Below are 25,356 nucleotides of genomic sequence, written 5' to 3' on the forward strand. Positions count from 1 at the left end.
AGTTATTAAAATCTAAAGTGACACTAGGGAAAGCTAAGGAAGAAAATGTAACTCAGCTTCTCAAATAGAATAAATCTAAGGTGAAAACTGATAGCTTTGCCTGAGGAATACAGTAAGTGAAATCTGGTTTTGAATAACATTTTAGAGGTTGTATCATTTCTCAAACTTCTTTGGTAAATAAATGAAGTGTTGCTCTGTTATGATGTGCCATTAGTGTGTTTATCTCTCAGTAAGTACTATACCTGCTAGATTTATTAATAAAAAGTCATCCACACAGGTAAGGCTTATTAAACCTGACCAGGACAGCTTGGAGTGCATTGGGCACTAAGGGAAAATCTGGTTAGACAAATTCCAGGGCAGTTCTCACTGCAATTTGTACTCTGCCCTCAGTAAGAATTTGGCAACACCTGAAGTCTCAAAGGGTGTGTGCAGATGTATCAGAGAGCAGTGGAGATCAGCTCTGCCTCTGAATGCTGCTTAAGGATTGCATTGATGGGATGTGAGAAATTACAAAATGCAAACTGGATTCTCTAGGAGCTGCAACGCTGTTTATAACAGAATGTTATTAAATTGTCTGTTTTCACTAAAGTGAGCATATAGAAGTGGATTGCAAGTGCAGATTTATATGATTGTTTGTCATTGCTCTTAAGCAGTGGTTAATTTCAAAACGCACTTCACAAGCCTCTGCCTGTGGATTTAAATTGATTTAAATATTTTCTCCCAGAAAATGGTGAGAGATCTACCTATGTAGCAATAGGAAGAACACAATCCTCCTTCCTTCTTATACACACACGCACAGCACTCATACAGCCAGAGGTGCAATAATCCCTATTTAGCTGCCAGAGCTGGTGGGGGAGTAGTGGTGGCCCCAGGCAGGGATTAAGGGGCAAGTACAGGGAATGACTCCTTGTGTTATCTAACACAGCTTTGTGGGGGCTCTGTGGAGCCCTAAGTAATTGTTTTCTGACCCTTCCCTTTCCTGGAGCCGGCTTTAAATCCCCAATCAATAAAAGGAAGTTGCACCATGGCTTTGAATGAATAATGCAGCAATTTTGCAGCAGAGTGTAGCTACTGAAAGGCAGCAGTTTATGATTCAGGGGTGATCAGACTCTCACACTGCTCTCACAGGCCTGGGTACGTGCGCTGCTGAAGTTCACAGAAGTTTACTGCATCCCCATGACGAGCTGAATGTGGGGAAGGTTATTACTCTGCTGACTTATCCGTGGCTCTGGATGAACGGGTGTGTCCCTGTTGGGATGTTAAAGGCACTGGGAGTCACGCTGTGTTGTGCAACCTGCGGGATCCCTGCACATGGAAAGGCTTTTTACTGTACTCGGTCCTAGAACACAGAATGAACGGAGCTGATCTCTCCAGGCAGCTCCTGTTCTGAGCACTCCTGAGCTTTACTGCAGCTCCAGTCTGGGATGTGAAGATGAAGGTAGGAGCTGCAGTCACAGTTACAGACCTCCATTTCCTGGAAAAGTTTATGAAGAGGGAAAATCATGGCATCATGCAGCACCCCGGGTATGCAAGATAGGAAGTGGCTGCCCCAAAGGTATAGTGGTGGCAGAGCAAAAAATTAAAACACTGAGGCAGAACTCAGGAGACTTTCACTAGAGCAAGGTGAACATTTTGCACTAGGTCAGCAGTCTAGTTAGTAGTAAAAGATGTGGACTTGTCAAAACTTCAGTGTTTCTTAGAAGCACACCAGCTATGTTGAAATTAGTGTTAGAAAAGATCCTAAAGACCAGGATGAATTTTTTGTTGCTTTGTCCTGAGCAAGAAACTGTTCCAGCAGCCAAGATTTAATCTAGGAGCTGTAGAGTGCAAGTGCACTTTTTTGCTTTTTCCCATTCAGTCTGGGTGCTTGAATCTGTGTTTCTCATCCTAAACAGCTGGGAATTTTGGCCTTTCACTGTTTCCAGGTACTGGCTTCATCAGCATTCCTTATTAAATGGACATGAAAGTATCATTGGAGCCATTAGAGTTTAAAAGGGTGAAAATCCCTACTTTAAATTTTTAAGTACATAAATGGATGAGTTGAATTGTGCGTGCTGCTTTTACTAGGAGAAAAAATATTTATGCTTTGAAGGTTAAAAGACATCTGTAATTCAGGATAAATAAGGCATGGCTAATCTATTAGACTTGCTTTTTTTTGTGAGATTGTTTTTTGGATTTTCTTTCCTCTCTCTAGTGTGGTGATCCTGGCATTGCTGTTACGTATTGCTATTTATGGCAATAATATATAACGACACAGCATGCATAGCATGAGAAGACAGCAGTGTGAAACCAGAAAAACATATCAAACCAATAAGTGTTTCAGGTATTTCCCCAGCCCTTAGTTGTTGTTCTGTGTGCTGTTGTGTTTTGGTTTTGGTTTTAAAGCCCTGAGTATGCCAGGGTTTGCAGTTTGTCTGCTTGAGCCCATTCCTGATACAGCACCCAATAGACTGGATGGTGATTTATGTTGGGAAAAATACCTAACATAATGATAGATCACTGAATCCCTCCATTTGTGACCTATCTTTTATCTCTGGAAATGTACAGACTGTGGCCTTCCCTAATGACTAAAGCAGGAGAATCTCTTTCCCTGAGATGACATTCAGCTATTTCAATCAAAAACAACTGCAAAAATTACACTTAGATTACATGTAAAACATAAAGCTTTAAGTTGTTAGGCAACCTCATCCTCTAGAACTGACCTGAAGGACTCTCTGGAAGGTTTTGCTGCACATGTCCAGCTCACCAAATGATCAGCAGCCATGTATAAAGGGGGAGAAATGGCACCACCAGATTTCTGGGATTTTAGGTGTCAGAAAAAATAAATACTTTTTTTTTTGCAGCAGAAGTAAATGAAAATTCAGGAATCTGAGAAGACTATTTTAGTAATGTTCAGTACTCATGTGGGCTTGAAAAACCCAAGTTTCCTGGGCAGCTGCCAGGTGCAGGTAATGAAAGGTTGTTTAGCACTTGGAAAGTATACAAAGCAAATGCTAAACACCAGTTACATTCTGCTCTTCAAGTCACAAGACTGCCTAGAGAACTGCTGGTGAATAAATGTGCACAATTATGGTATAGAAATACCATTAGGAATTTAGGGTGGAACAAGGCAGGGCCACCCTGGACTAATTACATGGACCCAAGGAGAGGAAGAGCTTCCTTGAGAGAGAAGTTTTGAAACAGACATATTTGACCAGAGAAAGGCTGACTGTATAGTAAGAAACATTTTCATATAAGAAGCCTGCAAGAGTGTAAACTTACCAATTCCAGTTTGGAAAGTGTGCTGGATCATTCACAGAGCCACTGCATCTGTGGGCCAAATGTGCTGCTTCTGACTGGAAACTAAAGCCACTTCTCACTGATGTTTTAGCTCTCTGCAGTTCTCTGCTTAAGTCACTTAAGCATCTGCAAGAAGTTTAGTGGTGCATGAGATGAGGAAAGGTTCAATATATATGAATAGGTCCAACTGTGTTTCCAAGCCAGAATTCTTCCATGCACAACAGCACCAAAAATTGGGCAACAGCCAGAATGTTACATTAAGTTCTTTTATTTGTCCTCTTTATTGTTTTATTAGCAATTCCAGGATAATCTGTTGTTTCAGACTAATTTTACTCTTGTTTTGCAGGATTAGTGAAAGAACCACTGTAACAATCCACTAAGGACACTCAAACACTCGAGGTTTGATCTCCATTTGCACCTGGGGAGTGAATGTACCCTGTCTGTACAGAAACTGCACAGGCTGTAGATAAAATATAGCAACATCTGAACAGAAGGCAGCCCTTATCTTCATGAGTTCCCTTAATTAGCTTGCATAGAGCTAGACTGCCTTCCCTGCAGAATGAAAGTTTCTGCTCATTTATTCTTTGTTTTCTGAGTACTGCTGAAATTTTACCATTTACATAAATGTGGAATTTCTTTCCCCAAGGAGTCTGGAAGTGTTTAAGCTTAATGCAGGAAAAGAGACAGGTCAATGAGTTAGGAGACTCTTGCAGGGGAGAGGGAAAAACTTTTCTAGGCTGTGACAACACAAATTCTGTAGAGTATTTTGTAAGAAAACAGAAAAGCTAAAGAAGGAGCTGAGGGATAATTAAAGAGAGGTGTGAATGAAGGACTCACAATTAGAAGAGAAGGGTGATACATGAAGCCACAGAAACAAGATGCAGGAGCTAAATCTGAACTGGTAAAAAGCAAGTCAGACACACAAATTTATCTCCTTGCCTGGACAGTAAATTGGACCCTGTCATGACAGTATAAAAGAGCAGCTCTAAATTCTCACAGGCAGGATTACACTGGAGAAGTGACCAAAGCAGGGGCTGCTGCTGAGGGTAGAAAACCACAGGACCTGCAGAGGAAAAGGCAGAACTTGTGTTCAAATGGTCGTATTCATGTGAGCAATTAAATTACTTATCACTTATGAAGTCACTTCAGAGCCACCTGTAAGTCCTTTGAATATGATTGACAATTATGGTGGCTATTTGCTTTTCCTTCTTGGGGATTGGGAAATTTTAATCAAAATTACCTCTGTATAATGAGTTTGCAAAAGCTGAATTCCTAATGGTTTTTTCCCCAACACTTTTACAATCTGATCAATCTTTAATAATGAGACTGAGCTAAAAAAAAACCAACCCACAATTTTCTACTCAGACAATGTAATTTCATCAGAAATGAATCATCATAAGTGAATACATTGATTTAGATTAAATTTGATGGGAAAATATCAAAATGAATCATTTTACCTTATTTCTTTTTTGCAGCGTTGAAATATTTTATATTGGCATTTTATTCATTTAATTTCAACTTCTATGATATTTACATTATTTTGATATTCCTATAGCATTGCATATAAGAGTTTCAGTGATTCAAACCCTGTATGTTTGTTATTTGCACCAAAAATAAATGTCAAAATGTTGGAATTTCCCGTGGGTTCAGAATTCCACTTTCTATTTACAATAAAATGTGTAAAGAAATACAGCACTCCAGAGTAAGTCTGACCTTAGTAATTCTGAGCTCTGGAATGCCAGGCAATCTAATATATGGATCAGGATTGTGTAATAAGATTTCTGAATGATTTATGCCAATCACATTTTCATTATTTCCTCACCAATACTGGCAGTGGTAATTCCTTGTACACTAATGAATCTTTTCCATCCAGCTAGACACAACTTATGTGAAATAAACTGCCAAGAGTCTCCTTGGAGCATGGCTTCCAGCTTTAAGGATTGTTCAGGTATTTAATTTTTTTTTTTTTTTCTGAATTAGTTCCAATGCTGATCAATTTATGATTTCAATCCCCAGTATTATCATTGATACTTATTTAAAAAAATGTTCTGCAGTGTTGATGAGTTTCAATCCAAGCAGAGATAATGGCAACTGTGCTTGCTCTGAAAGTGATCAATGAGATGGTAAAACTTTCTTTAAAACACCAGAATGACTCTTAAAAGGATTAGAGGATTTTGTTTTGTTTTTAATTAAGCACATAAACAATCTTCATGTAAAGCAAGATAGCTTCAGCTTGTGCTAAGGGAGTAATTAACACATCAGGTGAAAGTTCACCTCTGCAAATGGTGTTCCTGAAGGTAAGGGAAACTGAATACATTCTAAGTTTGTTCATCTGAAAGATACCTGCATGAAAATTGATTGATTTGATACTTTCCTGAAACAATTCGAGTTCCTGTTTCTAGGTATTGCATAAACTATTTCATCAGCTTGTCTGCTGGAGAAAAACATATACAAACTCTATAGAGAACCCACTCTGAAATTTAATAAATGTAAAATTCTTGATTAAAAATTTGAATTTTGCTGTCTTAATTCAGGTCACATTACCCTGTCCTAAAGATGTAGCTTTTGATCTCTTAACCTATCTTCTCTCAAAACAATGACAAAGAGCACAGATAATAGTATTGAGTTTTATTCTGTGTCATTAGCCCCACTGGAGTCTCTTATCCACCTCTTCTCCTCCTCATAGGAAATACTTGGAAATTCAGTGCAATAAATGTAAAGAGGCTTACACGAAGGAGAGATGGTAACCAGAGTTCCATAATAGGCTGTGTTAAACCCTCTAAACCTAAAGCCACGCACAGAGTAAATTACCTTCTTATCAACTGAAACTGCTGGTGATCTGAAAAACAGGATTTTTGTATTTAGTTTCTCAAATGCAAACTTAAGATGCATTTGCTGATGCCTGCTGAAAATTTCCAGAGCCCTTTGTGCATTCTACTCCACCGGAAATACTGCATGGAACCGGTTTGTAGAAACCCTGAGGGGCAAATGCTGATCAAAACCTCTGAAATTCTGTCACAAACAACTTTTTTTTTTTCTTTTTCCTTTTTTGTTTTTTTTTTCTTTTCTTTTTTTATTTTTTTCTGTCATATTACAAATCCAGTCTAAAAATCTTAAATATATCTGGTTTTCTCTAACCAGAATATCCTTACCCTGTTGTGCTCTGCAGGGTAGTGGATCTCCCTTCCAAGACAGAAATATTGCTCTGGAAAAAAGTGTTTCTGGCCTCTTCTAGACTCAAGTTTTGGACTCTATTTTCTATTTATTTCAGAATTATTCCATTGACCGGGGACATCACAGAAAATTCCTTCATACTGAGCAACTCCAACCACTCCTTGAACAACCCTCTCTCCTCCTTGGTTCTTTCCTTCTGGGTGTCTGCTGGGCTGAGCTGGTTCATGGCCATGGCTGGGTAAGAGTGAGTCCATTCTGCCTTAGGGAATGGCTGTTTTGGGAAAACCCGCTCCTGAAAAACGTATTTATTGGATTATAAACACGTCACCCTAGATTTTGTGCAATCTAACAGGCTGATCTCATGGCAACAACACTGCAGGAGCGTGGGTTAGTAAAGATTTTATGTTGTCAGCTTTTAAAATCATCTTTAGAATTTTTTTGTTTATTATTTGGCGCAAAATAGGGTAATACATGTCACTGTGTTTCAAATGTAATATTTAAGAGCATTTTCAAGAAAATAATTTTTAAAAAGTGCCATATCTCTAAGAACACCCTGCCTCTAAATTCAGGCCGTGCACTTTGTTTCACATGGAGCACATCTGCAGCCTACACAAGCACATTTCCTTGTCACTGGTTGTTCGCCATACTAAACCTTCCATTCCATGTCTGCAGGCAATCCACATTTGACCTGGGGTTCCCAGATACCCCTTAGGGTTCTGTAAACAGAGAGTCAGACAATTGTTTCAATGTTGTTTTCTTATCAAGAAGGGTTTAAATCCCATCCTCTGCTGGCAGGTTTCCCTCCTAATTGCAGCAAAGTGGTGCTGCCGGTGTCATTGAGTGATAGTGGCAGTGTTTGAAATGGCAAGGCACAGAAGAAAAGCCCCTGCTCTCTGGAACCCGCTGTAGGAACAGATAAATGTATGTTAAGTGTAGAATTAGTGAGGCAGATCTTACAGAGGAATCATTCTCAGCCTTTACAGAAAGGGTGTGTCTTGTAGGGCTGATGGAATAAAAGGCAAGGGGATGGGGGATGCACTTAATGAAGGCAAAACCAGAGCTAAGGCTGGGCTGACAAGCACGAAGGGGGGAGCAGATGAATTCTGAGATATTCTGGGACAGAACGTGAGGATAAATGAAACCAAAGATACACAGACAGAGGGAGGGCAGAGGTATAAAGGCTGGGGTTTGTGAGGAGGGGACAATGATGTGGGTATGATTGCTGCTGGCTACAGATTGGGGGGGGAAATTGCAGCTGTGGGATGAAGTTTGCTGGAGAAGTTGTCAAAAATCAAAACAGTCAAAGGACAGACAAATATTTTAGCCACAAATTTTTGAAGGAAGAGCATGTACCAAAACACCCCCCCAAAACACAAAAAAACTACAAAAAAAAACCACCACCACCACCACCACAAAAAAAAAAACCACCACAAAAAACAAAAACAAAAACACCACACCAAACAACAAACAAACACCACAACCAACCAAACAAAAAAAACCCCAAAACCAAATAAAACAACAACAACAAAACCCCCCACAGCTGTAGTGGGAAAAAAACCAAAGGAAGTCCATGCTAAGGGAAGTGTGGATGTGCCACAAGGATGATTCCAAAGTCCTGAGAGTGCACTGAGACAGGGAACTTCAGTGACAGGATAAATGCTTTATTTTTCTCATGCAAGCTGTCAGAAATAATTACACTTAATTTATAGTTTTCATTTGAAGATATATTCAGTAGTCCTCAAAAGACACTCCTATGTCCAAAAGCACATTCCAAAAGCTCTTACCCCTCCAGCAGAAGTAATTGCTCTCTTTTGTAACTTATAAAAGCATGTTTGGCCTCCTCTCATATCTGCCTCTGGTACACGAGCTTAGCAGATGCAGACATTGCCGTGCTGTTTGTTCCAGCAAGGTGAATTATGATTATAACACTGGGGATGAGCATTTAATGTTGACAAGGTTTTTCTGCAAGTCACCGTGAGGTAGCGAGAAGTGTCTGCTTTAATGATCTTCGCTGTTTAAATTTTTATTGTATTCAGCTGGATTTTTTTTTTTATAGCCTTTGATTAAAGTTTAGAGGGAAGATGAATTTAAAAGTCTTCAGGTCTGTTAGATGTGCTACAGCTTGCCAGTCACCCTGCCAAAATTTTCCACTGTGTACTTCTTATAGTTCTGCGTGGTTTAAATTTAATTGACTGCAGATGAGAAGCATTATTACAGATCTGTCATTGCAGCCACTCTTCACATGTTTCACTAGCTGGAATGAGCAGTCACTGGGTTTGTTTCTGACCTAATTCATGATGATGTAAAGCAGCAGTGATTTCACAGAAGAGGAAACAGATTTAGCCGGTGAGAAGGGCAGAACTGGGCTCAGCGCTGCTCCAGTTGTGCTCATTTACAGGTGAGTGCAGGAGTAAAGTCCATTGTTAAAACACTACATTTCAATTTTTTGGGAACAGAGGTACATTACATAAGCTGTTTGGTTGATATAACAACATAATTCATCATTTTATTTTGCTGATCCTATTAAGACAATACGAAAAAAAGACAATAATCTGGATTTCCAGCCTTAACCCTTCCTTGGGATACTGAATAGTGTCACTAGAAGCAAAGCTCTAAAGATCAAATAATGGACAGAGATGTATTTAACATGCCAGCTTTTACAAACTGGTAATGTTGTTTTGGTGTATTGAAACATTATCATTCCAGCAGCCTCATTTTAGTAAGTTAAATAAACTAATTTATATGTGGATGTCTGGATTTGTCTGCACATTGATTTATCAAGTATATTTATTTATTAAATCCCCCTTACTGATAACAAACAATTACTACTTCAGGTAATTGATTTAAAACATGGGGGAGACTGTTGCCAGCTGATCCTGTGCCAAGAATTATAGTACAAATTAATACAGACCAGAAGTCTGCGTGCCTTGTACTTGCTCCACCAGATCAATATGTGAAGTAAGACTGGCATCCACCAGTTTGTTAACAGGATATTTAACAAGATCTTGTTAGGAATACAAATGTCCAGCACATTGCTGGTGGGATCCTTTTTTTTTTTTTTTTTTTTCCTGCATATAATTTGTATTATTAGCTGACTTTGGGAGAACAGAAGGCACTATGATCTTAAGTGGGAACACACAAGAAGAAGTTGAGACTGTGATCTTGCCTCTATTAAAATTGATTGTCATGTGATGGATTTGGTCTCTCTCTAATCTGGGACAATCTCAAAAATTCTTGAGAGTCTTCCTGCAAAATGCAAATGTGATGTTGAAATGGGAAGATTTTGTGCACAGCCATTAGCAGTATTTTTGGGCATGTAAGATAGGAAGAGACAGAAGGTAAGATGGACTTTGAGACCTTAAAACAAAACCCTCATGAGAGCAGAAATGTCCAGCTTCCTGTCAACACCAGCAGTTAAATAACTCAGAAACTTTTCAAACAATTGCTTGGGCTGGAGACAGGAGCTGTGACATCTGCGCTGTCAATTAAAGCTCTGTGAAGTCACTGGAGAAGGATGAGAAAAAAACACTTGTTAACAGAGTATTGAATATGAATAGTTGTCCCCTGCCCTCACAAACTGAAAGTGGTGGGCAGGGATTTACTGCTGAGGAAGAGAGGCAGTCATGGCATGGCATGGAATATTGCTTTTCCAAAACAGATTTTTAGTATTATTGTACAAGTATTATTAAATTAATCACTGAAAGTAAAGGGTCAAATTAAGGTTTAGAATTTTCTTCCTTAATTACTTAGTTTCCTTCCTAGTTAAGCTTTTACCCTACTAAAAGGTTTAGGTGTATTTATAGGGTTGTTTCCTCCCAAATCATTAAATGTCCCTAAGAGTTTATCAAAGAATTTGGGCTTATTTCAATAGTCTGTACATCATATCTTCCTGAGGAGTTGTTTCTCCTACTTGGAATATTTCCATTTGACAGAGAAAATCTATACTATATTTACAAATTGGGATATTCAAAATTTAGTCCAAACTCAGAAGACAAGACTCAGACTTGTCTTTTGACCGAATTTGTACCTTGTGACTCTTTGGGCTTTCTGAAGGACAGGCCAATTCTCAAACATTTCCAGCAATAAAGATTTTCAGTTTGCTTTAGATTTTTGGCCTTTAAAAAAGTGTTTTCTACCATTTCTTGTACTAATGGTTTGTTGTTTTTCACAAGAGTGCTCACAGACGGCAAAGTTTAACTAATAAACATGCAAATGTGTTCACAGGAAGGTTTGTGCCAGAAATTTTTATGGGTCGCTGTTCTGCTCCTGATTGAGTAAATCATGGTGGCTGCTCTAACTTTCTTCCTCTTTTCAAATTTGGTAACCAGTGACACAGCAGGAAAGGGCTGGGTGAGAGAAAGGTTGTCTATCCAACATCTACAGCCAGAGACATTAAGACAAAAGCCCCTCTGACTTTTCCCCAACCAGAACTCCACATAACATGAGTTTTGTTGACAATTTTAAATAGCCAGTTGAAAGACATTTGACTCATGAGTTATTAGTATGCAAGTAATTTGGGATTTTTTTTTAGAAAAACATTGCAGTGGCAAAATAGCATTTGGGAGGGGTTTTGTGCAAGAAAGTTTTTTTCAGTTCTTTTAATTGAAAGAAATTAGGGAGCAAAATGTGTAATAGTGAAGCTTTATGGAAATGTGCTTCTCCATTTCAGGCTCAGGGATCTTAGATGCTTCTTACTTCTCTCAATGGTGTCCTTCAGTTTCTTTGGTTTCCTCTTTCTCTCCTCCCTCTCGGTCTTTGAAAGACATAATACCTCTAAACCAGAACATTATACATCTAAAATAGTCCCACGCACTTGTAAACTTTGAGTAATAAGAAAAGAAATTTCAAAGATGCACAAAGAATACAGAAAAGAATTTGAATTGAGTGACTTTCCTGTCCACCTTCCCCTGGCGATGTTCAGCACTGATTTGAAAGGCTCAGGGTGTGGCTGGTGTAAGCCAGTGCCAGCCCCAGTGTCACCTCCCCTGTCCTCAGCCACCAGCTCCCACTTCTCTTCATGTTCTGTGTCATATCTCACCTGTGTGGGTGTTGCTTTTGGAGCCTAAATCTGTCTCATGGACCGGGGCAAAACCCTCCCTCATCCATCCTGCTATGAAGGCTGAGAGCTTAGCATAGTTCTGTTATTCCAGAGACAGAAATAAAGCATATTTCAGAGTTAGCTCAGAGTATTGAGATTGGTTAGTTCAACCCATGTAATATCCTCTACTACAGACACAGACTTTCTCTCCCTCAAAATAAAATGAGACTTAACATCTCTATTGCCAAACATTAAAATATCCTGCAAAGAACTTGAATGCTAGGTCCGTGTCCCTAAAGTATTAAAGATATTTGGGTCAAATGCAACATGATAAATCTGAATGCCATTGGGAAGATCTAGCTAGATTTTATAATTTTGCAAAACGTCTTTTAATTCTGGAGAACACATGGCTGCTATTACTTCTCTCAGCAGTTGTGTTTACAGCAAGAAAATGTTCAATTTGTGTGTGATATGGAAACAATGAAGAAATCAAAATATTTAAGATCTATTTAGACTAAAAAGCAGGCCAAATGGAAAGATACCATTGCTGTGACTGACCTACAGAGGACTTGTTGATAAAGAAAAATTGGTGTGCTGATGCTTATTCTGTCAAATGATAAAGCACAAACAGAAAACAAGGCTGAAACCCCTTTTGGTAAATACACAGCTAAATGCCTCCCAGACCCGCCTCAAGCATCCACTTCTGCTGCCTTGTGATTTGGTAGGGCTGTCTATAGATCCAGCTTGCCCAAAGACTTTTCATTTAAGTGTCAGTTGCTGTGGCAACAGCATGAAGAGCAGATCAGATGGATGCCAGGACCAGATGGGTTTCTCTAAGAACTCCACATACGAGGACAGCTGGTGGTGACCCAATTCCAAAAGGTTACCGACACAGATTTGTACTGCAGCTGACTTGGTGTTGCCTTCTCCAGGGGTCTGGATCTTGTCTCTGAAACCCAGGGGTTCTCTGGAATTTGCAGCCCTGGGCTTTCATCAGAAGCTCATGGATGTCCCGCAGAGGAAATGCTGGAGTAATAACAGAAGTGATGTTTATGCTGCCTTCTCATTGTCAAGGGCTGGGCTGAGCCCAGTCTTCAGCTCTGTCAAAATGTTGAGTAATTGTTACATGATAATCACACACTGCAGTTTCTCCCAGGCTTAATCTGATTTCTGCACTGCAGTTGCTTACATCCCACCTGAATTCCACCCACGTGTAGTTTAACCAATATGACTGATTAGATCCAATTTTTCGTGGTCAGAGCTGTGTTACGTACAAGGTGTATCAGCAAATATTTGACCTTTGCTGAGGTCTTGGTTGGTTCTTCTGCACTGAAAAGTGAACAAATATTCTTATGAATAATTCAGTTGAAATCATAGTAATGGTCAGGCGTTTATTATTTGGTAAAACCCCAAGTTTCTCTTCCTGCTGTGGAAGGTTGGGGTTTCTGTTTGTTTTTTGTTTTCCTGAGAAATGTGTGAAGGGAGTGTGCTCGTCGTGGTTTAGACACAATTACGTGGGCTGGGCCAGTCAGCGTTCCAGCTTTATCTGGAAAGGGGATGGAAGGCAACTCCTTAAACAGTGCTCATTTCCCTTCCTCTCCTACCTCCAAAATAAGTTCTAACACGTTGGTTTGTTCAATCTTGATTCAATCTCATGTATATTGCAGGTTTTTAGGGAAGTAATGTTACATCACAGATTTGGGGAGATTTGGGAATACCCCCAAAACAAGGTCCTGCCTGCTCTGTATGGGTGATGTGTATCCTGTATCCCTTGCCTCCCTGGCCTGCCTGTGTTGGCAGATTCACAGCAGTGCAGCTGGGTAGATAAGGAAGTGTGGATCTTGACTTTAAGGGTCTTAAAATCTACTTAAAAAAAAAAAAAATTAGATAAAAATGCATTAGAAGGCATTCACAAAACTGATAAGTTTTGTTTTCTGCTTTTCCTTGCTGCAGGTTTAGTACTTTGGGGTACTGTGTTAGACTGTGCTGTGTAGATGCCAATTTGTCCTCTGATCTTCAAGCCTCTTGCTTCATGACCTCACCAGAAGGTGTTCAGCCCATGCAAATGGCAGCTGATTTTGGACACATGACATTTTTTTGTCCCTAGTCAGCAAGCACAGTTCTAAAAATGTCTGTCAGGATGCTGGGAGTAAGGCTCCACATCAGTTCGATTCTGTCAGCTCTGCCAGGCAGTCAAAGCAGTGAGATCTGAGAATGTGCTGGCTAAATTTGTGTGGAGTGCACTCTTTCTTCCTGCCCCTTGGTCACATGTTTGAGATTATGCTGCAGCTGGAGATGCACCACTGGCACCAGGGAACACCCTGTGCCTCTGGCAGGTGCTCCAGGCACTTTGTGGAGGGCAGCCTCCCAGTTTCTCTGGTCACAGCTCAGCAGACTCATCTGCCCATGGTGCTGAAATGAACCACAGACTGCTGTCCTCACAGACTGTGCTCATTCACACAGAGAAGCCTCAAAGTGATTAATTTCTGCATTTTCAGCTCTGTGCTTTGAACACAGGGATGAAGGGAAAATTCTTGGCAATAGAAGCCCGGAGAGGAGCAGATCAAAAGAAAATGAAACAGCAGAGCTCAGAAATATCTGCAGTAGCAAATGGGGAGACTGGAACATTTCTGGGACAAGGCCGCTGAGAAAGGAGGTGAAAAGTCCATTTGTACACTTCTGGCTTTACACCAGGATGCAGCAGTCTGGGAGGTGTTGATACACAGGACTCGAAGTATTAAAATGTCCAGACCTTCTGCTGGAAATGGTAAGAGATCAGCTCAAGTTTAGCATTTCCAGAGAGCCAGAGCCCAGGCTGTGATGTTTCAGACAGGCTTGTGCTGGCTCAGGATGCCCCACACTGGTGTTTGTCAGTAAGCTCAGCTGGCTGTGTATGTGTTCAAGCCCCATGGTAAAATGCTGCCTCACCTCAACTGACATGGGCTTCGCTTTTCTGAGTTTAATTTGGTTGTTGCCTGCTGAAGTTGCTCAGTGCCTCGAAAATGGAACGAAAATACCAGGTGATGGATTCTTCCTGTGGCAACGTGGCAAAAAAATTATTCCCCAGAGAGGAATCCACGCTCAGAGTCTGCATCACTTAAATCTCTGTTCATGACCTGTTTTGGGGAGCTGATGGGTCTCAGGTCTCCTGAGCCTCATCCAGCCTGGGTTGAGTTGTATTCACAGGCAATTACTAAATCACCTTTAGGATTGTTTCATAGATGGTCTTGTTTCCTTTATCTTCCAGTGCAAGCAGTTCAATAAAGCTCTAGGATATTTTGCAGAATTTGCTGTCTGAGAGCCTTCTTGATAACACTCCAGTGTTGTTTCCTCACTGCTTTTGAAAATATCTTAGAAGCTTTTAAAAATGATCTTTATATCTTGCTGTGCAGTTAATGCTCAAAGTGTCTCACTGGTGTGTACAGATGTTTCTTGGATATCGGTAACTGCTAGAAACTGACAATGTGTAAAAAAATGCTTAACCTCATGGATCTTCCCTTTTCTTCAGCTATATTTATTGTCTGTTTCCTTCATCTGCAAAATAAACTGCACTGCACTGTTCCATCAGAAAACAGGACTGGAACAAAATGTATTGCTTGCAGAAAATTCAGATAACCTGAATTTCAACAAGATCCGAGTCTAGATTTTTGAATCCCTTAATTTTGGCCATTTCACAGTGTCCTTTGAATTGGAACAAGTGAACCTCATCACACACCCCCCCCCCCAAAAAAAAAAAAAAAAAAAAAAAAGCAAGGTTAAATCTATGTAAAAGGCAAAAGAGCAGGGCTCATAATTTAGATCCAAGCTGAAAAAAATCTAAGCTGAAAAAAAAACCAACCCCAAACCCCCTCTTCTAATTTATATATATATTTAAATGTTTTATTGGGTTACTTCTATTTAGGAAAAAAAAAAAAAAAAAAAGGTTTTACTTCTCTGAAGTGCTTGCTATCCATGCACAATAACACTGGGGTATTTAGTGTGGAGAAGGTAGAATAAATCACACTCCTTTGACTCCTGCATTGAATGAGCTGCTGAAAAAAAGGAAACAACAACATCACTTGCAGGAAAACTAAAGCAGGAATGGGGCAGGGTTCCTAGTGGGGAACCTTGATTCAGAACTCTGCGAGCATATTCATATGTAGATAAATGAGGTTTTAGCTCAATTATGTCCAGTTTTATTATATTAATCAAATATTACTCTTTTTATATCCTTACCACATTCATCCATCTTTCAAAATTCATCTTTAAACACCAAAAGAGAGAAAAAGCTGCTGTTCATGGGGTCTCTGCCATCGATTCCCACCTGGAAGGTTTCTTGATGAGAATATCATGTATGAGCAGCCATAATGAGGCAGACCAGAAGTCTACAGAGCCCAGTATAGAGCCCAGTGTAAAGGAAATTAAAAGAACAGGAAAACATCCCATGACAGCCCTCCAGCACATCTTCACAGCATCGTGTGCACTGTAGTACTGCTGTTACTTGAGCTTTAACTGGGACATCTCATGGATTTTTCTGTCTTGGGTTTGCTTGATTGATTTTTGAACCTGTAAAAAATTTAGTTGAACTTGCACTGCTGTGAAAAACGAGGAATTAAATTCTGAATGAGCTGCTGCATTCAGAAATGTAAGAATCAGTTCAGAGTGAAGAAGAACTGATCCCAGCAGCTAAGCCTGCCACCATGCGCTAAATATACTTCAGAACAATCCTTTGTGGCAGATCTCTGGAGGTGCATTGTTGGGAGTGAAAGGAAGGAAGAAAGGAACCTTTTGTGAAATCCAGAGCCAGGGCACAAGTCCTGCAAGAACTGCTATTATTCTGGCCAAAACCTGGAAGATTTCCCATCTTGTTTTAGTCAAAACTTGCTTCCAAAGCAGATTGCTGCCCATTGAAAAAAAGTAAACCTTTCACAATAAAAATGCACACGAAATGCTTCTATCAAATTAGACTGTGCAAACAAACTGGCTTTTGAATAGGGTGTTTCTTTATGTGATGCAGGTTGGGTTTCTGAAAGGAATTTTGTTACAAAGACTAGACACAGTAGCACTTATTTATTTCTCCCCCATTCTCCTTCCAGCTATTTCCCTGGCACTCTGCTCCTTCTACATTCTGCTCCCTAAACACACAAAACTAAATTTGTTGTTTTTTTGTGAAAGTTCTCTGCTTATTTCTGTGTCCGGTTGGTCCCCGCTCCGGGTGGGAGCTGACCTCCAGCTAGCTCGGGTCAACACGGACACAAAGTTTCCAGTTCGTTTTGGCTTCTCGGCTCAGCAGATGGACCCAAAGGTGACAGTCAACAGCAGCAGAAGAGAAAAGGCTGGCTCTCAGCTTAGCAGGTTAAAGGATGTTTATTAGCAGAGATCTCCAAGCTCCGAGGCGAGCGGCTTGGAGCTTCCAGGCTGAGAACCCCGCGGCTGAGAGCTTCTAGGTGGAGAACCCAGCGGCTGAGAGAGTTTCCAGGCTGAGAACCTGGCGGCTGAGAGCTTCCAGGTGGAGAGCCCAGAGGCTGAGAGAGTTTGCTCCTCCCTCCCACCCCCTATAAGCGGGGGAGGGTCCCAGGGAGGATACAAAAAAGACCACAAATCAGGGGTTTCAGGGGGTAACAAGGTGTGCCCACCCCCAAGCTTCAGACCACTAAAATCCAGAGCTAAAGGAATTTCCCCCAGGCTACCTATCACATGAAGCCCTCTGCCGGAGATTTCACAATCCGGGAGGGACCCCGGGAGTGATAGGCAAGCTGCCCCAGAGAGGGGGGTTGGGGCAGAAGGGATGTTACATGTCATGTGAGGTATGGGATGATTGACACAAAACACCTTATTATACAGACAACACAAAAGGGATACAGAATTGGGGATACAGTGAAACGAACCATAACATAAACTTCTTACAAAAATCTAATAAAACAGTTCTGCACCACCACATTTCTGTATTTGTCATAGGTCTTCCATTTTTGAAAAAGAAACCATATTTGAAGCTGTTCATTGAAGCTTAAATTTTGATGAAGGCATTAAAGAGACATATTTGTGGAAGCAAATAGCTTTTGATCAATTATATCTTTGAGGTTTCATTTACTTGTCACAGCTTCTGGTGTGGGTGTGGGGTGGGTTTTTTTGTTTGTTTGTTTGTTTGTTTGTTTGTTTGTTGTGGTTTTTTCCCCCCTCCCAAGAACTGCAGGAGGAAAACCTTACATAGTACCAGATACAAATAACCAAAATCTAGGAAAATAAAAGATTCAGAATACTTTTTCAGAAGGACGCTGTGGGTGAAAGCAGTACTCGAGATGAAATATGAATCTCTCCTTGTAGGTAGGGAGCTTGAAAGGCTGGAGATTTACCTTTGCATTTTTAGTCTGACTTTTTTTTTTCTTGTTCTGAAGTAAAGAGGCATAACACAACATATTCATTGGACTATTTTGATGGCTGATGGCCTTTCTTTTGTAGCATTTATGTCTCATCTAAAATTCATATTTGAATTTTACTCACTAGTGGAGAAAATATTTTTTTAAGTGAGATTTCTGCTGCCATAAACTGGTTTTTGGTACAAGCGCCGTAGAGGTAAAGGTATGTGGGGTGGATTCTCATGTTCCTGGGTGCAGGTGGGGGTGGGTTTTAAAGACATTTAGAGTTGTTTTATAACCAGCACTCTTGTAGGAATATTGATTTTCAATCATCCTGAAATTCCACATTGCCACTGCACAGCCCGATCAGTGCTTTGTCAGAAACCACCCCCATCGTGATCCTGCACTCAGCTCACGGCAGCAAAGCGTAACATCAGCTCGGGGATTACCTCCTCCTTATCCGAGGGAAAGATTGGGACAGGCAATTTGAATAATCACCGGGGCCAAGGGTTGCAGATGACAGGGATCTGGGAACTCCTACGTTTGGAATCTCCCTGCGTTCTTCCTCCGTCAAGGTCTGTTCGGAGCCGCAGGCGGAGGAACAGGTTTGCATGAAACCATCGCGATGGCTGTACAGAGGGCACCGTGTGTCCCGGTGTGTCCCGGTGTGTCCCGGTGCGTCCCGGTGTGTCCCCGTGTGTCCCCGTGTGTCCCCGTGTGTCCCCCAGCCCTGTGCCCACTAGGGCAGAAGGCATTAATGCTGATGAATGGTGGTTTTTGGTAACCTCCCCCTGGGGTTCCTTCCCAAAGCCCTGGTGGGAGCCGGGCGCCTTTGGACACCCGGGTGGGAATAACCGGGGTTCTCCAGGGCTCCGCCAGACATTTCCCTGCTCCGGGTGACATCTGCTGGTAGAACCATCTCGGTGTTCGCAGGAGGGAGCTTGAAAATATGCCCGAAGTTTAATACATGCACCTAAATCCAGCGCAGAATTTATTAGCGTAAAGGTTTCTCTATTTGTTTGGGTTACTCTGTGGGCAAAGGGAGGCAGATTTGTGGCAGGAAGGCAGGGTTCTTGGCAATATTGAAATGAGAGCAAAATAAATTAATGCAGAGGGTTTTATAGGCAGCACTTCAGCTGAGCTATGAATAAGTGGGATTATGCTGTCGCTGCCTCCAAGGCTTTTCTGTGGTTTTGTTTAGTTTGCTTGTTCTGCTCTCCCCACACAAAGGAGCTGTTGGTAGGAAGTGTCACACTGTCAGAGGATACTAAATGCCAGGTTCTCTATGGGAATCTGAGATGGCACCTTTTTGTTTATAATCAATGCTATCTGGCCCTGGCATGTCACAGGCTGTTGGTTTCAGAAACAAATCAAATGTAAAGCAGGCTTTTCTTTATGCTAGTGGCTTGTCTTATATGCTTTTTTTTTTTTTTTTTTTTAGGTTACTAACACTGAAAATTAATCCCCTGTTAGAGACACCTTCAGAATACATCAAGTGAAGAACAAGAAGTTAGGAGTGAAGAAAGAGCCAAAACAGTGGTTTGGTTTGGTTTGGTTTGGTTTGGTTTGGTTTGGTTTGGTTTGGTTTGGTTTTTTTTAAGCCCTTTCAGCAGACAGAAAATTCTATTTGGAAAAGGCACAGAGTTCATAAAAAATAGAAGCTGGGATTTGAAGATGCTCTCCCTATCCCTGTAAATATGTTTACTTTGGTCTATGTCTTCAGAAGCAAAATACACTGTGCCTGCAATGCTTTAGCTTTGGGGGGGTTGAATTCTCTTCACTTTCCTGCAACTGATTTGGCTTTACCAGGGGTAAGTGCTCTGCTTGTCCATTTCTCATCTTTCCCATGTGAACTTCCTTAAGGTACTGTATGGCTCGGTCAGTGTTTTGGACATTCTTGAGGAATGGAAAGCATTTTTCTGCTGACATCAAAATACCTGATTGGAGACTTTGCAACGAGCAGACATAAAAATCAGCACATATTTGGATTTTTGAGAACCCGTGGGTTGTAAAGACCTCTTAGATTCTGCTTGGTCTCTTTTATAACAGTGAGTAACTTACATATGATTCTATAAATGTGCACTCTAGAGCTATACTCCTGGCTGTTAAGCCGGATATTGCTGCGCTCACAGTGTCACTTCATTATACAATAAATGCTTAAACTTGTCTTTTAATTATGGCTTAGAAGACTATTTTAGGGAAGTTTACTAAACTAGGTCCCAGAAAGACACAAATGGTAAAACAAGGACGAGTTTTCCCGGTGAGGCAGCCACCAGACACTCACTCCTGTAAGCGTAGGTGTTTTCCACAGCAGTCCTCTCTGTTTGCTCTTGTGTAGGATGTGAAAAACCCCCTGATGCCCTCAGACTACATCTGGACAATGAAAGAATATTATTGCGGAAGAAAATTCCTGAGTGATGATGGAACAGAGAAACTCACCTTAAACTGCTCCTTTCCTAGGATGTGTCTCTGGGAATGAAGTCACCCTGGAAAGGAGTTTGAAAGCTTTGGTTTTATAGCTCTTGAAAAAAATAGTGTTTGTGTATGTTTGGGGAGGGGGGGGGTGTGTGTTTGTGTATTGTGGGTTTGGGTTTTTTTTAATGTTAAAAGCAAGTCCTACAGATTTCCTGAAATTGTCCATACTGAGAGATTAGAGAAAATAGGAAATTCCTGAGAAGTGCTTGTGATAAGAAGAAAGTTCCTGTGATCCAGATGGAGTATTCTATCCTAGAATAGGTACTTTCCACAATTGTTACTCATTCAGTATAACTTACAGGGAATGACACATTAGTCATTGTGCTGGGACTCTAATGACCCATAGGATAAATTATGCTGTGTGCTCACACAATTGTTGCCTTGAAATCTGTGTATTTATCTGTGAGTGCAGGCTGGGATCACAAGATGGTTAGAGGCATCAAGACTGTCTTGTGAGCACATTTAACTATTCCTGCAGGCAAGGTCAGCTGCCTTTGTCAAATTTACACACAAATTAATAGAGTTAAGAATTCATTTTCTCATTGCAATTTGTGAGAAAATTAATGAATCATCTCTCAGTAGGTGTTTTAAATGTGAACAAGAAAACTTCTGTAAATAACTCGCTACGGAGCCTGTCTACACAGAAGGTCCTAAAATCTAGGAAAGTTGCAGACCTGGGAAGATGGGAACTGGCTGGTGTTGTGTGATGGGCAAGTCTGAATATTTGTTTGTGTATTACATCACTTGTGTTCCTTGTCTTCTTTCTCTTACTTCCTTTCATTTCTATGGGTAATTCCTCACCATCTCCTTCTGCTGTCAGTTTCTCTACAGAGCTTTCCCAATGTCACCTCATGCTGAGAGGATCAGGTACTCCACCTCAGGAGAATTTGAGCTTCCTCTCCACTTGTGACACTTTCTGATGACAGCATCACACTGGGATACCTTGAAAACCAGCTTATGAATAGAATGAAGAAATAAATACTGCTGCAGATTCATTAAAATTTGGAACAACAATTTCCTGAAATACTGATATTTGCAGAGGATGCTGCTATGTCTATAATATATATCTGTGTGTTTATGTGTATATTTAATATATTTTATATGTTTTATATACATTTATTAATTTGTATTTGTATGATAAATTTTTATATAAATAAATATATTACGTATTTTAAAATATTTATATGCATAAATATATATTCTCTTTAGCCACTTTTCACTTCCCCACCCAAGAAATGTCAGCATTTTGTAAGGTCATAGAGTTGAGACTCGGCAGCCGAGGTCCCGATTTTTCCAGGGGCTCTGGCAGCTGGATCCCCGCAGTGCTGCCCAGCAGCCGGGAGATGGGGCTTTGCTGGCTCCTGCTGGTGAGGGGCAGGACCGACGCTGAACACCAACCTTACGGTTTGTAAGGTTCAGAAGAGATAAAATAGCCACAGATTGCAGATCGAAATTGCATAAGTGAAATAGCAGAAAGTGAGAGTTTTTAATACCACTCAAAACTGGAACTGGTTGGCCATGAGGTCTCTTGGCACCGCTGAAAAAGTTGGTAAATCCAGGTGGCAGAGGTAGGCAACAGGGAAAAACAGAAGAGTAGGGAATTGAACTAAGGGAAATATCATGTAGCTCTATTTGCCACTGTTTCTGAAACTGTTTGGGGCAGTAATTAACTGAGAACACTGACCGTACAGATTTCAGCTTAAAATAGATGTATCTTCTAAGTTCACAGCAAGGACCAGGCAAAATCTAATACAAAAGCTGAGTTTGAATATAAGGCAAAATTTCTTCATTGACATTAAGGTAAATTTAGATCAAACCCACAGAAGTCCTCTAGGAGAGTTGTTAGGAGTTTGTTTTGCTGTAATTGTGAGCAGAGACATCTCCAGACTCTGGACAAACTGTGAGAAGCTCAGTCTGAGCTTCATCACATACAGGAGTCACAGCAGTATTTGGCAGCTTGCAGGAGCCTTTAGTTCTAGGTTGATAAGCACATAATTGTGAATCAATTAAACTCAGAATAACACTGCATTGATACCCACGAAGAGTTTTTCCCTTCTCTAAGCTGGTTCCAGCTTTGGTGAAGTCAGAGCACATCCCTGTTTAGGAGCACATAGTAAAAGGTGCATTCATATGTTTGGAAAATTCCATAACTGCCCAGAAACAGCTGCTCTGAGACAGCATTGCTATTAATTTATCAAGCTTGTTTATCCAGTCTTAATGGACTGAAAGTGCTTATTTTATAGTTTATAGAGTTGCATCCTCTGGATGTATTCCTCAAAATACTCTGCAGGTAAAGATGTGTGTTAACACATGTCGTTAGTACCATGTTCTAAATAACAATGGCTTTTCCCCAGAGGAGGAACTTGACCCCCACCTGGCCACAACCTTCTCTCAGGGGGTTGTAGGAGACATAATATCCTCCTTGAACCTCCTTTGCTCCAGGCTAAGCAACCCCAATTTCCTCAGCTGCTCTCATCAGACCTGTGCTCCAGCCCCTTCCCCAGCTCTGTCGCCCTTCTCTGGACACACTCCAGCATTTCAATGTCTCTTGTGTAGTGAGGGGCCCAAAACTGAACCCAAGATTTGAGCTGCGGCCTCAACAGTGCCCAGTACAGGGGTCAATCACTGCCCTGGTCCTGCTGGCCACACTACTGCTGATACAGCCAGGATGCCACTGGCCCTCCTGGCCACCTGGGCACATGCTGGCTCATGTTCAGCTGCAGTCAACCAGCACACCCAGGTCCTTTGCCACCAGGCAGCTTTCCAGACACTCTTTCCCAAGCATGTAGTGCTGCATGGGGTTAATATATAAATATATTGCACAACCTGCTGATAATTTACACAACATTTTGCTTGCCATAATTAGGTCCTATTAAAAATTACTCATGTAGCTGGAAGCTGTCATCTTCCTTCGCTCCTCCCATTTTCTGGTGAAGGAGAGAATGAACATCCCATGTGCAGTTACCTGTGCCATGACACTAGTCCTGACGTTGCCTCTGGTGCTATCAAAGCAGGTCAGTCTCCCTCAGCTTTGAGAGCCTAATCTTTGGGAAGACTGAGTAAAAGAACTCCTCTAGGTCAGGTAAGGTCCTTCCTTCTCAGTGCACTGATAATTATAATTGCTACCATCTTCCTTCTTTGTGAGGACTGTGAATCCAGTTGGGTATCTGGAGAGCCATCTCTGACAATATCAGATGTTCTCAGAACTCTTAATCGAAGGCAGCCCATGAAAGCACCCTGGGGAGTGCTTTATTCTCTGTGTTTAAAAGGACATGAAAGTACAATAGTTCTCTTTATATGGGTACAAAGCAGCCAATTGATCTTGTCAGTTTAATAAATAATACAATTGCTTCCATCAGACACTCTTAATAGACTCCTGTCTGGACTAATGTTGTACAGAATTGTACAAGTACAGAAATGTTATCTTCCTTGGTCTGCCTTGGATTAACCATCTCCCCCTTTATCACCTAGAGGCAAAGCTTCCAGCAGTAGCTCCTGAAGGACATCAGGTCCCCTGATCTTCATCTCTTTCTTCATTTTAACGTGTGTTCCAGGAAGAGATGAGCTAATTTCCTGATCCATCTGTTTGATTGGTTCCTAACATTTGTATGGATTCAAAGAAGCTTGAGAATGTAAAGCATGCAGCAGGTTTAGGGGATATTTTTTAATTTATTTTTAAGCCATTTACTGTCTATGGGGTCCCAAGATGCAAAATTTGGATCATTCTCTTCAAACACTGCAAAGGTGAAGGGAAGCTCAGATGCAGCTTCTCACCTGGAGCATTTTGAACACAAGGACCAGGCATCAGCAAAACTGATACAAGGCTTTGGTTGAAGAAGCTCACAGCTCAGGGGTTTGGGATGTTTCTTGTTTCAGTGTCAGCATAACCAGCTCATGCCCTTCGGTAGATGCCCCACTCAGCATTTAAAGCAGGCCCTGAATTTTGCATAATCAGCAATGCTTTTTAGGTGAGCTTTAGGTGGAATACACACACCAGTGTTCACCAAGAAAGTGCTGGTAGCATTAGCAAAGGCAGCTTTAAAACTTCTCATTGTCTTTGACTTTAAATCTTTTACTGACTTATTTTCTTTTTTCTGCCATGACACACAGTAGTTTGCAGCTCTGAAATGTGCTAAACAGGGAGAAAAAGAGAAAGTACCTGCCAGAGAGAATAGGTTTTCAGGGGTTTTAGGATGTTTTTCTTTGTAGATAGTTAATTTTACAGCAATTACGGATGTTACATTTTTTTTCATTTTTCTGCCAAATACATACCTAAATATATGTTTATATATGCATAGAAGGTTTGTAAATATAAAACTATAAAAATATAGGTATGGTTTATATATATATGTACATGTATAAATGTATGAATCAAGCGTTTGCTGTCAGAGTCCCCGGAGGTGTTTTCCCCAGATGATAACGACGGTGTTTTCTCCTCCTGCCTCCCTTAGAGTATCAAAAGAGATATTTTGGTGAGTAAAACAATGGCTGATCCCCTTCTGTGCAAGGAAAATAGTTCTGGTTTTAGTGCTGTAATCAGTTGTTTAGTTGTTAATAACATTTTGTTTCTCTATAATAAGCCATGTGAATAATGCAGTGAGCAATAAATAAAAACCACTGCTGTTGACCAGGTATTTAGATTCACTCTGCCTCGGTTTTCCCTGCTGTAAAAGGTAGGTAGCAGCAGTGCTAGAACTCAAAGGGGCATTAGGAGGATAAATACATGATTTACATTGAGCTGTTCAGGTATTTCAGGTGTTGGGACAATATATGAAGGCAAGGGATTTGTAGCTAAGCAGAAAGATATTCAGGTTGAGCAATGAGGTCCTATAGCATGCAGAGAAGCTAACAGACCTGGAATTCTTATGGATCAGTGGGAAAAGTAATTTCCAGGAATTGAATGCTTCATCCCAAAACTCTTTTTCTCTACATCCCTTTGGGATCAAGTCTGCACTTTCATCAGTATTGCTTTTGAATTGTTGCACTGCTTGCAGAGAAAATACATTGCTGCCCACTTAAAGATGAATTCAAATGTTTTTATTTTAAATTCAAAAC

This window comes from Hirundo rustica, chromosome 12 (genome assembly GCF_015227805.2).
Source record: "Hirundo rustica isolate bHirRus1 chromosome 12, bHirRus1.pri.v3, whole genome shotgun sequence".
In the NCBI taxonomy this organism is placed as follows: Eukaryota; Metazoa; Chordata; class Aves; order Passeriformes; family Hirundinidae; genus Hirundo; species Hirundo rustica.